A 14,817-nucleotide genomic window follows, 5' to 3' on the forward strand; every position below is an offset into this window, starting at 1 on the left:
ACCTGCAGAGGCAGGGCCCCCTTCGCTATATCTTTTCAAGTATGGCGAGTATCCAGCATTTCTGGACATGATATAGTATGGGCATTTATTTAGCACTATCTACCACTGATGAGGCGCTGAAGCGCTTTGCAGATGGGTGGCACGCGACTATTTTGGTGCTAAGTGTTAGTGATTAGGTAATGCATTAGTTTGTCATTGTGTTCACCATGCAGTAGGCAAGCAGTTTGTTAATCTTGTTATTCACATATATTGTGCAATTCTTTATATAAGAAGATTATATGTTGTAATATATTATGATTATAGCTACACTTTTAATGACTTCACTATGCATAAGGCATCTGTACTCCTTATGCTGTTTGTTACCTAGAAGCCATATCATCTGCAGAAAGTTCCTCTGTCTTATCAATGTGACAAGCGCATTGTCATATAGCTAGTTCTTATTGGGATGCTATATACCCTAGTGGCAATGTCATGCACAAGAGAGCATGCTTGTCATGCACGTGTAGTACAATTATAATGTTGGTGTCTTCCCACACTTTAATAGAGACCAGACTGCAGTTACTCTGGTGGCAACAACCCTCCAGCAGACATGGGGATTTACGACCGAACTGAAAGGGTCTTGGACCGGAAACACATAGGAGCATAATTACTCCCCCTATCTCCATACGAACGTCACTTTTATTGAGGTTCCTGTGGCAATAGGGGCTTCGCCTTATTCAAAAGCCGACACTTAATGCCACCTTGTAAACAAGGCTACCCTTGTACACTCTACTTAGTGTGAAGGGGTAGGCAATGGGTGTTGCGGTGGGCGTTCCACCGCAACACCCATTGATTTTAACGCTGCCCCATATTTACAAGGTTTCCTGTACATAAACAATAATTTCCCACAACGCAGGCACCCTTGCACCCCGTTGCGCTAGGCCGCTAAATGTAGCACCAGTGCAGGGAGGAATGCAGGGCTGCACCTTTTTCATTGTGAATACGGTGCAGTCCTGTGTTTCTACAGTGACAGAGATCGGCGTTAGTCTTCTTAGCTTAACGCCGCGGTCCACAACTTTAGTTGTAAACATCCCGCATAGTGGTGTAAGAGAAGCTTCAAGTCTCTGGAACCCAATCTCTAAGGTGTTGAAGCCGAAGAGATGTGTAAGGATACAGCCAATAGGGTGGTTGGATCCTGAGCTGGTGGGCTGATATGCTTACAGGGTTGGGGTTAGATCCATCTTCCAGCCTTTGATGGAAGAAAGTGCTCAGAGAGCCTGAGACAAGGATGATTGGGGGCTTGAGATCTCCCAGAAAAGGACCTCCACCCCTCACATAGCAAACACTGCAGGAAAGTGAAGAGGAAGTGGCTACAGCACCCAAATTTAAATGCTAAAAAATGATGTACGGAGAGGTAGGTAAAATGACATCATCTCCGCCTAATAGGAAGAAACAGGCGTTAATGCAGGTGCCCACACACAAGCTGCAGGCCCACATAAAGCAACACGTAACAAACAGAGATTAGAATGTTGTATAAAAGCATACAGCACAACAAGAAGAATAGGGAACCGATGTAAGCATAAGGTTCCATACCAGTCTGCCACCTACCACAGCAGGCTTTGTGTGTACATCATAACTAAGTCATTAGGGACATGAACTTTCCTTGGAAAGGAAGAATGAATTCTTGAAATGTAATGAGCAGATTGGAGGGAGCTCAGCGGCACAACATCTTTAGCTCACAGCCCTTTGCATATTAACTCTCTGAGGTGTGCAGGGCAACACAGTTGCAGAGAAGATCAGGTGCCACTCCTACATGCAAATCTGAGTGCACCACGGAAGACCGTAGGCAACATCATGAAGAGAGAGCAGATAAAGAAGAAAGGCAAACTTGCAGTGTGGCTTAGGTAACAGTGCAATTCCTTAGGCTTAAATATCCTGATTCTCAGTTTCTACAATAGGAAATAAGATGAGGAACTGGCACCACCAATTCCAGATTATCTAAACTCCGATACTTAAAAATGCACCCCCCACACATCATCATGAGGATGCAAATTCCGTGAACAGAGGGTCGACAGCCCAGCAACAATGGGCTGGACAAACCACACCCTCATTAGTTTCTGTACACAACTATCTAAACACCACCGCAGACCACTACCACTGGACCTGCCCTCCACAGCAAGAAAAGCATCGCAGAAGAGAAGTGGGCTTTGGCCCTCTGTCCAACGTCATCTGTGCACATAACAGCAACATACACTCCTATGCTGCTGACATGCAACTCCTACTCTCCCTCTAAGACTAGACTCCCAAAACAAGAAAAAGTTTACTGCCAGTATGATCTAAGTCGCTAACTGGATGAAAGCCAACAGTCTCAAGCTCACCACCAACAAGACTGTAGTAGTGATCTTCAGCAAGAACACATAACCATGGGACTCCAACTACTGGCCGGCTGAACTCGGATCCACACCCAGCACCCATGCCAGGAACCTCGCAACCATCATTGACAGCAAACTGGACATGACTGCACAAGTCAATGCTGTCACTGTATCCTGCTTCCACAACCTGAAGATGTTGAGGAACATCTTCAAATAGCCCCCAAGCAAGATTAGAAAAACCGTCACTTATGTCCTTGTCACCAGACAATTGGACTATGGGAACACCCTCTACCATGGAGTCACCAAGCAACGTACCATAAGACCACCTACTAACCAGAACTCAGTAGCAAGACTCACCTTCAACCTCCCAGACAGAACTCACATAACGCCACACCTCAGGGAGCTCATCTGCCTCCCCATACATAAACATGCTCATTTCAAACTCCTCACACACATGTGCAAGGGAATGCACAACTTAGGCCTGACCTACCTGAACAGTTGCATCTCATTCCCAGGCATCTTTGCTCAGCAGGAGTCCTACTCACACAAATCCTACGCATACAGAGAGCCAGATCAGGAGGATGGGCGTTCTCTTACATTGCTCCTAAAGTGTGGAACGACCTCCCACTCCACATCAGAGCCTCCTCCTCTTTTCGTGAACTCCACAAGAAGTTAAAGACCTGGCTTTTTAGTTATGCAACCTAGCAAATATGAAGAAGGGCGTAGTTTCCCAACTTCACTCGATTAACTGGGTGAATTTTGGTTGTGCACCCTTAGAGGAAACTGGCTTACCTTTAAAGCTGGGGTTGCCGCAGGCAGGAAATGGACACAACATGACTTCCTACTTCAGGATTTCCCATAGATGGTACACTGTCCATAGGTTAGGATAAGGTCATTATGATGATTTCCTGCCCGCATCTCCCACAGGTTTCAAGGGCAGGCCTGTGAGAGCTACAAGGAGCCATGTGGTGTTGGGACAGTGGTAGAAGTGGGGCTTTGCTGGTGGGTGGATGGTGGCCATGGCACTTTGAGCATGGTGGTGTTGAGAATACCAGAACTGCTTGCCTTGATGGGTGCGGGCTGAAGCTGGACCTTGCTTTGAGAGCACAAAGAAAGGGGAGGATTGCATCAGTGGGAACATACCCTGGGGAAAGGTGTAGGGCTAAAATATGTCAGCTGGACCGTGTGAGGTGACGGAGGAGGATGATAGCCGTATCAGCATAGAAAGGGCTAGCACACACACCAGCATAGGCAGGGCTAGCACAGACACCAGCATAGACAGGGCTAGCACAGACGCAAGCAAAGGCAGGGCTAGCATAGACACCAGCATAAGCAGGGCTAGCACACACATGAGCATACACAGGGCAAGCATAGGCAGCTATGCACACATAGTCACAGGCGCTCTCTTCTCAATTACGAATACTTACAATCTTTTATTGTGATCTATTACAGCCTTGAAAAAGCCCTGGCGCAATTCGCCATAGGGGCGAAACACGTGTCGGCTGTCTACGTTTTATCTATACAAATAAAGAGCAATTTTCCATAAAGTACGGACTCTTCTGATTCTATTCATACAAAAAAGGATTGAGCCTAAGGACACCAAGATGTAACGTCCAACACACTCATCACCCCTTTCAAATGCACACATAGTGCACCTACAAATACACATAACATTAAGAGACTCAATGGAGGAAAGGTAAAAGGAAGAACTTGCCATAAGACTGTCCAATAAAACGATATCGTCCTGCCTTCCAAAGGATCACCTGTTACAAATATTTTTCTTACGGTGATGATGGTAGAAATTCAGAAACTTGGCCTAGAGTCCAGAAAATGTGACTGAAGTGGAGGCTGCATCATCACCCTAGAAGCTGCGCTGACAGATGTCACATCGGAATTCCCGAACATGGAAAAACTCCTGGCAGCAGTGGATGCATACATGCATTCTTACAGAATCTCTCCCAGTGAGATCTCATACAGAAATTTAAAGAAGATACAGGAGGCTCAAGTATTGATCTCTTCATTAAGGCAGTCTACGGGGCATATTCACAAGGGAATGGAGCAGCGAGGACACCTTCTTGCACTTGAACAATCGTTCATGGCAATTTGCTGTTTCTACGAGAGCTGCACAATGCAGCATACTTATTTATGCCACCCTTGTAAATAGGGGGTAGTGTCAAAGTCAATGGGTGTTGCAGCAGAACGCCCACCACAACACCCATTGAACACCCCTTTCACGCTAAGTGTAGCATGAAAGGGGCCCTTAGTTACTTTAAGTGGCTTGACGCACCCTTGTAAATAAGGCGAAGGGTTTATTGCTACAGGAACGTCCTAAAAAGTGATATTCCTGTGGCGATATGGGCTTGTAAATGTGGCCCTACATTTGTATTCAAAATGACCTTGAGGTTGGCAATATTATCATACATAGAGAGCATAGTGTGGGCAGAAGACAAAGTAACAATAAAAAAAGAGTTAAAGTCCACTCATATAACATGAACAAAGCATTTTTAGACGTGGCCAAAGAGATGAGACGGAGAGTGTGGGTTTTAGAGACTCTGAGGGGCATATGTATGTAATTTACATTTTGCGATTCTCAAATACCGACTTTTAAGGAATCGCTATTTGAGAATTGCAAAATGGAATGTATGTAATAAATCCCAATTTTTCTGCGAATCTCTAAAATTCCTTAATTGCGATTAGCAAATTGCGAATCGCAATTAAGGAATCAGTGTCCCATTCATTCCTATGGGCCAAGAGGCCCATAGGAATGACTGGGGATACATTCTCAAATTGCGAATTTCTATGAGAAAATCGCAATTTGAGAATTGCAATTCCAAGGGTGCCAGGGTGTCCAAAGGACACCTGTTGCACCCCTGGAATGTGCATGTATGTACATGTGGCGCACATACATGCCCTAAGGGCATGTCTGTGCACCACATGGCACTTTGAATTTTTCAAAAAAATGCACTGTAACAGGAAATCGCAAAATACCATCTACTTGGTGTAGGCGGTATTTTGTGATTCCTTAAGCCAAAATCGTAATTTGCAAGGCACCTCTACATAGCATTTAAGGAATCGCTAAATTGCGATTCCTTAAATGCTTGAGCAAAATAAGGAATCGCAATTTTTGCGATTCCTTATTTTGCTATGTGGCCCATACATACGAAAACGCCATTTGTTATTCGCCCCTGAATCACAACTTTGCGAAAATCTCATCCTAAATCCCTCTGAAGAGATTACAGTGGCTACAGCCTGTCAACATTAAACTCTAACAAAGGTCACTGTAATGCAACTGAACATGCCTGGTCTCTCCTTTTAGTGAGAAGGTGATTCTAATTTGATTGCTTCACCAGGTCTGGGTCTCCTTTCCGACACAACTCAAAGTACAGAGGTGGCTAGGTTGGTTCCCTTAGCGCAGGGCCCTGAAAGATAGCTTCTTAGTTACAGGAGACACAAGATGGACAGGGGTTTGTGTATGCTGTTAATAGAATTAGAGAAACGTGATGCAGTATGCCGGCTTAAACCTTTACTGGGTTTAAGAAGACTGACATTTTTCAAGAAGGTGATCTTAGCGCAGTCCTTTGCTTTTTGATGGAAGGCAAATTTGCTAACATCTGCAGCATTTAAACCTTAATTACACAGTGAAAGATTATGCAGTGTGGTTAGGGTGGCAAATACTTTAACTTAGTGGAGCTCAGCGGTTGACTATGCGAGTTCACAAACTGAAGAACGGCTATGGGAATACCGCATAATTGCCATAATGAAAGACAGGGGGTGATTAGGTCTTCGTATTTGGCTCTAGTTTGATTAGTGGGAAAAAGAGGAATTGCAGCCAGAAGGAGAGTTGGGATATTGACTAAGGGGGAGGGTAGGAAAGAGTTGGTGGAGCTTCCAGGGTGTCTCTGTTGGGTTAGTGTGTGGGTGGGTCAGTCACCCTCTTGGAAAAAGCACAGGATATTTAATTTGTGTCATCGAACAATATCCTAATGGTTATAATACTGTGTCTCAACATACAGGAAATAGGTTCACTGAGCACAAGAATAATAGCGCTTAAAATTTTATAAAATTGTATCCTCCCTTGACGATGATAGAATATTTCTTCAAGAAACCAACTTGGTCTTTTTAATAAATGCCATGAATCGCTCTGCAAAGTGTCACAAGGCGGAAGGTAAGGGAAAGCATATAGCAATTTGATTTCCAGGTGAAGCCCTGGAAGGATGACGGGCAAAATTCAGTAGCTAGTGGTCACAGTATAGAACTGACTAGCCAGAAGGAAGAAGGAGGTCCTTCATACTTGATTAAAATAATAGAATTCCAACAATGTGGTCCCCTTGGATGACTAACGTATCACCATGTAACTTTTTTTTTATGTCATCGGTGCCTGCTAGTGCTGCAACTTGGGTTAGGACGGGGTCCACGCAGAAAGGTGAATGTATAGACAATGTTGATCTGGCTTGTCGTTAGGCTAGAGGACAATTATTAATTGATGCAACCAATTAGTGTTGTGAAGAATTTTAATAAAAATCCAGAATATTCGAAAAAGAATAAGCATCTCCCTTCAGAGTCTGGTTCTGCGGAATCTTGCAATTTGATAGCAGAATTCTTTGCTAATAAAGTGAAGGATATTTACTCTACCTTCCCGTTGGAAGCCAGAGTTCGGTCTGGTAGAGAGGCGACACCCATGGATGGGTTAGCGGATGAAGAATGCCTGAAGGTGTTTAGGATGCCAGACGATGATATGCTGCATAAGACAGTTAGTGGTGTGAAATCTGGCTCACCTAAAGACCCTGCTCCAGCTAAAATCTTGAGAGGAATTAGTGAGATCTTGGAACCCTATATTAGATATTCACTGGAGCTGGCTTTTGGCTCGGGTACGGTGCCGAAAATCTGGAAGGAAGCAGTGGTTCTTCCGCTACAGAAAAAGCCGCATATTAGTATTAATCAGCTGAATAATATGCGTCCCATATCACTACTCCCATATTTTGCCAAAATAGCTGAAAAGTTGGTTAATCAACAACTGACAGTCCACATTGAAGCCCATGAACTCCTTCACCCATCGCAGTCAGGCTTCCATGCTTGCCATTCTACGGAGTCAGCCTTGCTCTTCTCCACAGAGGCCTTGCGGAGACATGTGGATGAGGGTCAGACCGCGGCACTAATTCTCCTTGATCTCAGTGCCGTGTTCGACACTGTGGCTCATCACACCTTGCTACAGTGTCTGAGGAAGGGTGGAGTGGTAGGGAAGGCATGGGACTGGCTGGAATCATTTCTTCATGAGCGTAGCTTTCGAGTTGAACAAGGGCCCCATAGGTCTAAGGCAATTAACCTGGATCAAGGGGTTCCGCAGGGTTCCAGCCTGAGCCCCACCCTTTTTAATCTTTATGTGGCGCCTCTGGCTACAATAACTGAGCAATATGGGGTGGAATTGGTGACTTACGCAGATGATACTCAGCTGGTTGTGGATTTGGCACAGCCAGCTGAGAATGCAGCCAGTAATTTTGCGTCTTGTCTTCAAGACCTTGCTGATTGGATGGCCGACAATTGTCTCAGGTTGAACAGCGATAAAACTGAGGTGTTGATTGTGGGCAAAACTCCGTCAGTCTGGACCTCGGCCTGGTGGCCCCAGACGCTGGGGCCTCTACCCGTGCCAAAGGATCAAGTTAAGAAACTTGGAATCTGGATCGATTCCAAAATATCCTATGAGTATCACACCAGACGGGTGGCTGGTACTTGCTTTGGCATTCTGCGTAGTCTTAGAAAGATGTTGGATTTGTTACCTGTTACAGCTAGGAAAGCCCTGGTTCATGCTTTGGTTACTTCCAGGCTGGACTATGGGAATGTCCTCTATTTGGGAGCTAATGTGAAATGCCTCCAAAGACTACAATATATCCAGAATGCTGCCGCCCGCCTGATGTTGATGCTGCCTAAAAGAGCTGCCTCAAAAAAAGCCCTGGAATCGCTGCACTGGCCGCCAATCAGGGAGCGTGTCCAGTTTAAAGCCCTATGTGTCAGTCACAGGATTGTGCAGGGAAAAGGTCCTCGCTTCCTCTGCAATCTCTTAACATCCTATGCTCCTACCCGACTTTTGAGATCACAGGGGGCGGGCCTGATGCAGGTTCCTAAAATCAGAAGAGCTAGAATGGGAGGGAGATCCTTCCGATTTCTGGCTGCCCATCGCTGGAATGCCCTACCCCACTGGCTTTGTTTTGAAGCCTCTGAGGTGGTTTTTCGTAAAGAACTAAAAACCTGTTTATTCCCTAGGGGTTAGGTCCACTCGGGCGGTATGGGAGGCTTTAATAGTTGGGTAGGTTTGGGGCCAATAACGAGCGCGGGGACACAATGGCTAGTGTAACCATGCGCTGTATAAGCTCAGATTATTATTATTATTATTAGTTAAGATTATACTATGAATACAAAACATTGTTCTATATGGGATACCACTGCCATACACTAGTAGGACATAGGTCACAGAGCAGTTACATGACCATATAAAGGAACGAGGCTGAAGAACAAGTTCGGAGATAAGCCTATGTAACTCCGAGGTAAGGGTTTTTTACTAAGACACATAACCTTGATGGCATCTTAGACACACAGTCCTCCATTAAATCAACAGGAACCATCACTGAAGACAACACACCTCCCTTAACAATACTCAGAAAAGCCACAAAGATATCTGACTGCCATGATTTTTGTCAGTGAGAAAGCTCTGAACCTTTCAGAAAGGCCCCTGCACACTAGGAGTGCCATGAAGCTATATAAATGGTAGAATTGTGCTACACAAATGTACATAATATCAGTCCTCTGGTGTGTTTAGATAGTCTTTAGACTAGCACTGGGAAAAGTCTTTACTTTCCCCAGCAAATAGGAAGAAGGGTGTAGTTTCCTAAATTCACTCTATTCACGGGGTCAGTTTGGGTTGCGTATCTGTAGAGGAAACCAGCTTACCTTTAAAGCAAGGGGCGCTGCAGGTAGGAAACAGACACAATATTACTTCCTACTTCATAGTGCGCTCACTCGTACAATGGAGATGGGGTCAACCACCCTTACAACCTGCGCGGTCCCCTCTCCCCTCCCCCACAAAGGCAACAGACTCAACTTCTTGGGTTAGGACGTAGAAAATGTACTCCACATGAAACAAGGTGGTATAAACCACTGTAAACAAATGACATTACACAATAGAAAATATTGCAAAATACACAGCAAACCTGAACACAGCATTGCCCATATCTGATTTACATCCCCATTTGGGGGCAACATAGTAGAGAAAGACCAGGTGATAAACTCTCACATCAAACATTTCAGACATCTCCAGAGACCGCATAGCGCATTGGTCCCTGCCAGAGCATCCCACTCTTGGTCATGCCTCAAATATTCTCTGGGGTACCCGAGGTAGGGCTATAAGGGTATGGCCCCCAGCAGGTCAGCCCTCCTTCCAACCAGCCTCACCCCTGAAAGGCTTCTCCTGAAGGAGACGGCCAACTGGGCAACTAAGTGCCCTCAAGCATTAGTGTCATTACACGGCTACGATGGGCCTACGATGGGCACCCATGTAGACATGTTGGAGTGGGTGGGTGGCAAACATTCAGTGCAGCTCCCGCAGCACATCAGGGGACAAAGAGGGAGTCACTGGGGGTTGTCCACTGTTAAAGGGCTCTACTTTGCCCCCTCCCCTCTGTCGCATAACTCATGACCACTTCCGGTCATGTGACACTTCTTTGGTCCCCCACCCCTCCATGGTGGAGTGACTTTTGTGATGCAGCGGCAGCGTTAAGCCAGCGCCATGCGGCGGGGTATTTACAAGGTGACACATCTAGGGAGATGTGTCACGTTGTAAAGCCCTGCGCCACATGTGGGCGTTCCGGCACAGGGGGGACGTTCCGGCGCAGGAACGCCTCGCAAAAGTGGCTGAGTAAAATCTACAAGATTACACTCAGTCACTTTTACGGCCATGCTGCGTCAAAACCCTGCGCCTGCTTGAAGCAGGCGTAAGGATTGACCCAGCATGTTAGGCATAGGGGCACCCCGAGCCTTGCTGGAGCTGCATCGCGCTTGCGACTCCAGCAGTGCGCCGCCTTTACGCTGGGGATGCGACATGCATCTGCCCATCCGTGCGTCATGGTGCACATGGGTGGACAGATGCGTCGCAATTCTTTTGGCGCATCACTGCTGATTAGCAGAGATGCGCCAGAAGTTGTAAATCTGCCCCGCAGGATCCAGAGGGATCATCAGAGGGATTGTGGAATCTCTTTTAGGAAGACACATCACATATGGGTAGAAGTTCACATTTGATACACCATCAAAACAGTTATGGGAGCCGAAATCGAATGTTGAGCAAAAAACACATTCAGGGGCAAAATCACATTTAGGCGTGAAGTCATCATTTAAGCAACATTAGCAAGCGTTTGGAAACACCCTTAGGTGCAAAAATCCTTTTAGGCTCGGAAACACAACTATATGCAAAAACACAGTTAGGTGCAAAACCACTCTTGGAGCAACATCAACAGGAATGTGCAAACAGGTTTGGGCACAAAACAGATTTAGGGCCAAAAATCAAATTTAGGTGCATAATTATCTTAATGCCAAGTCAGCAGTATGTGGAATTGCTTTTAGGAACGAAATCATTGTGCATCAGTATGACATCACATTTGATTGACAACACACTGATACACATTCGGCACAAATCACTTTTTGGAGCCAAATCAGCTAGGTTCATGGTCCTCCTTGGAGCCAAGTAAGCGGCATTGTGGTTACTCATTTGGGGGCAAAAACATATTAGATGCAAAAACACTTTTAGTTGCAAAATCACAATTGGCGCAGCATAAACATGAGAGTGGAAACACATTTAGGAGCCCAACTCTGCCCCCACTGCAGTGTGTGGATACTTTTCTTCAGCATTCATGCACTGAAATGGGATGCACTTTTTAGGCAGCGGAATAACATCCCTAACATCCAAAAACTAGTGGTAAGACTGAAATGCTCTTGTGACCTGATCCAAAATGTAATTGCTACTTTCTTCAAACAATGGTTCAAGGGGGATGGCCCACTCAAATAAATGGTTGAATGGTGGATGGGGCCTGAGCTAACGCCAATCTCGGTATATATATTTTTTGTGCTGCCGACAGTAGCTCTGGCATACGCCTAAATCTGGCTGTAGCCAGGTCTAATAATAGCTAGATTTACATTTGGTGCAGCACAGAGGAAGGAGCACCTCCTCCCAGATATGCGGTTATTCTGGCTCAGGAGCACTGAATGTTGCACACAGCCCTGAAGTCGCAGACCAGTGCAGTAATGGACTGGGGTGGCAAGAGGATGTGGGGTAAGTCAGCCCGTGGGCTTCTTTTGCCCTCTCTCCCTTTGCTGCATGCGTGAACTTCTATCAAAGGAGGGCCTCAGTGTAACCCCTAATGTCAGGTACGGCAGCTCCGTTGGAGCGGAGGAGCATTGCCCCACTTACATGCCCTGAGATGAAAAAAAAATGGTAATTTAGACCATTATATTTTTCATCCACCGTCCAAAATAGAGCATTGGGATGGGGCTGCTTCTGAGTGACAGCAGCAGTAAGGAGGGTGGGCTGTGTATGCATTGTTTAAAGAGCGCATGTCTTTTTGGTCGGCCATCTTGTGACGGCGAAGCCACACATGCACACTTTAAACATCTCTAACCCAGCTGTCTGAGGACAGCTATGTTGGAGCAAGTGCATGCCTCCAGGGCACTGTGGAGAGCTGATTGAGACTGCTCCCTCCAATCAGGATACTGCTCTCATGCTGGTAAGAGCAGCGCCCTGATAGGCCAAGGGAGTTTCTTGGTGGCCGGACTGCAATAGCGACGAGGACGTCGGAGCGAGGAGGTTGTATTGAGTAAGGTACGTGGTTTTTAAATATTTTTATTTTATAGGCTTGCGTGTCCCCAATCCCTGTAGATGCCAACCGCCACTGCCTAAAGTATATGAGTTGCTACATCATCATACGGAGACACCTAATCTTTGTAATATCTCTCCAGCGGTAAAACTAGCAAAAAATGAAGGCATATTGGCAACAAGTAAGCATGATTTAGAATGCCTATGCTGTATTTTGAAAGCCACATGTGCCTCCTAGAGATATCCTCTTCTCCACTTTCGCTCTGCCTGTCTTGTTTCAAGGCTCACTTTCCTGATCTCAGAGACTAACCATAAGGTGGGAGATGATCCTGAAGTAGATGCCATTGGACTCTGGAAAAAGATCCCATTTAAATGATTACATTGTTCAGCATCATCAGACCCAGTGCTAAGAATATTCAAATGGATCGAGTCAGCTACTGTCTGTTTTCCCTATGTGCGGGCTCTCTGTCCTGGTGTCTTTAAATAAATGATGTATCTTTTGCTGCTCAAATGCTAGCGGTGGTGAAATCAGCTCAATGTAATTTTTTTACAATGTGTGAATCATACATTTTTGGGTTTCGCCTGCCGAAAGGCTGCGCTCTGCGCAGGTTTTCAGCGCAGGTGAAATCCTTTGTTGACTATAAGGAGTTCGGGAACGTCCCCCGGCTCTCATTGGCTAGCTCCATAAATGGAGGCTAGCCATTGAGTGCCGGATCTGTCCGTCAAGGCCGGACCAGATTCGGGGGCGTTCCCGAGATTTTTTCCCTGGGCGGAGTTACGTTTTTTCCGTTCCCTCCCCTTTCACTGAAAGTGATTTCAGATGCGCTGTCCATTCCCGCCCCCTCTGTGTGCCTTTCCGCCCCCCCTCGCTGTCCTGTGCACGTTTCCCGCCGTCCGTGTCCTCTCCCGCCCCCTCCCGCCGTCCGTGTCTTCTCCCGCCCTCCTCCCGCCATCCGTGTCTTCTCCCGCCCTCCTCCCGCCGTCCGTGTCTTCTCCCGCCCCCTCCCGCCGTCCGTGTCTTCTCCCGCCCTCCTCCCGCCGTCCGTGTCTTCTCCCGCCCCCTCCCGCCGTCCGTGTCTTCTCCCGCCCTCCTCCCGCCGTCCGTGTCCTCTCCCGCCGTCCGTGTAGAAAGTGAGTTGATGGGAAACACGTAGATGTATCTGTAGCTCGTGCAAGGGTTCGTACCTTACAGTGAAGGGAAAATAGGCTCTGAAATCTGATAAAATCGTCAGAAGTATATGCCGGATGTGGGTAGTCCTTGTGCTGGAGGCAAGAGCCCTCCTTGTGATGGCGGGTGGTGGTTGGGGGCGAGGGGGGGGGGGCAGAGTGCTGGAGTCCTCAGTGTTGGATAGTGGGTTGGGGGCAGACTCCTCTTGCAGGAGGGCCTGTGCGCAGGGGAGTGGGCCCAGATCACCTTGTGTTGGGGGTTGAGGGCAGAGATTCCCAAGCGCTCCAGGACCACGTTGCCTCAGACGGCCAATGGCCTTGCACTTGGCACGCTGCGCACACATTCCTCCCACTCCCCTCTCCCTCCCTCTGGCTGGAGGTTAGTTTTTATCACCGCACCGCGGTGACCTAACCTGCTTGGGGGGATGCCTGGCTCTGCCATGCCTGGCCGGGGGTGGAGGAGAGAGCCGTGCGCAGGCCCCTGAGAGGGACATGGACGGGCTCCGAGCGGAGGGCACCTCTTCCAGCGGCCAGGCCCGGGGCTTCCTCGCCTCCCCCAACGTCTTCGGGCCCACCGCTGGCCGAGCAACATCTGGCTTCGCCTTCTCCGGCCCGGGGAGGTCGTCCGGCGCTGCGCGCTTGGACTCCGGCAAGGATGGGGCCGGCGCGCCCTCCCTGGGCTATGGCTACCACTTTGGGAACGGATACTACAGCTGCCGCATGTCGCACGGGGTGGGGGTGCAGCAAAGCGCCCTGAAGCCCTCGCCTCATGGCGCCTTCCCGGTGGAGAAGTACATGGACGTGCCCGCCTTGGGCAGCGGGGCGAGCGCGCAGGGCAGCGAGGGATCCTCGTGGGCCAAGGAAGTCTCCTACTTCCCGGGGTACCCCGGGCCCTACCAGCCCATGCCCGGATACATCGACGTGGTGTCCGGCTTCGGGCCGGGCGAGCCCAGGCACGAGGCATACATCCCCATGGACGGCTACCAGTCGTGGACCCTGGCGAACGGCTGGAGCGGCGGCGTGTACTGCGCCAAGGAGCAGCCTCAGGGCGCGCACTTCTGGAAGTCATCCTTCGCAGGTGAGGGCTTTTATCCTTCTCATGGACATGACTGGGGCAGCTGCATCTGTCTGGAAGATAGAACGGGGCGCTTTTGCCAAATCCCATTACAGCTCATGGTAAGAAACTGACGAGCAAGGCAGATGCGTGGGTTCACATGGAGGCTGTATACACGGTATGTGAGTGCGTGATGTGGGGTGTGTCTGTGTGTATGTGTGTGCGGTGTGTGTATGGTCGTGTTTGCGTGGTGTGTGCATGGTGTGTACATGGGATATGTGTGTGCGCAGTGTGTGTGTTTGTGCATGGTATGTGTGGGGTTTGTGTCTTTATATGGTATGTGTGTTTCGCGTGTGTGATTATAGCTGTGTGTGGACATGATGTGTGTGGAC

General features: G+C 47.9%; 1 protein-coding gene and 1 pseudogene across 1 annotated transcript in view; both read left to right on the forward strand.

Annotated features, from left to right (window-relative positions):
- The window catches only part of LOC144822247 (claudin-4-like), a 321,452-nt gene that overhangs the window by 186,042 nt on the left and 120,593 nt on the right, over positions 1–14,817 (forward strand). The gene's annotated exons all lie outside the window — the stretch shown is intronic.
- Positions 13,864–14,559, forward strand: LOC144822769 (homeobox protein Hox-D13 pseudogene; annotated as a pseudogene).

This window comes from Lissotriton helveticus, chromosome 3_1, assembly GCF_964261635.1.
Source record: "Lissotriton helveticus chromosome 3_1, aLisHel1.1, whole genome shotgun sequence".
Lineage (NCBI taxonomy): Eukaryota > Metazoa > Chordata > Amphibia > Caudata > Salamandridae > Lissotriton > Lissotriton helveticus.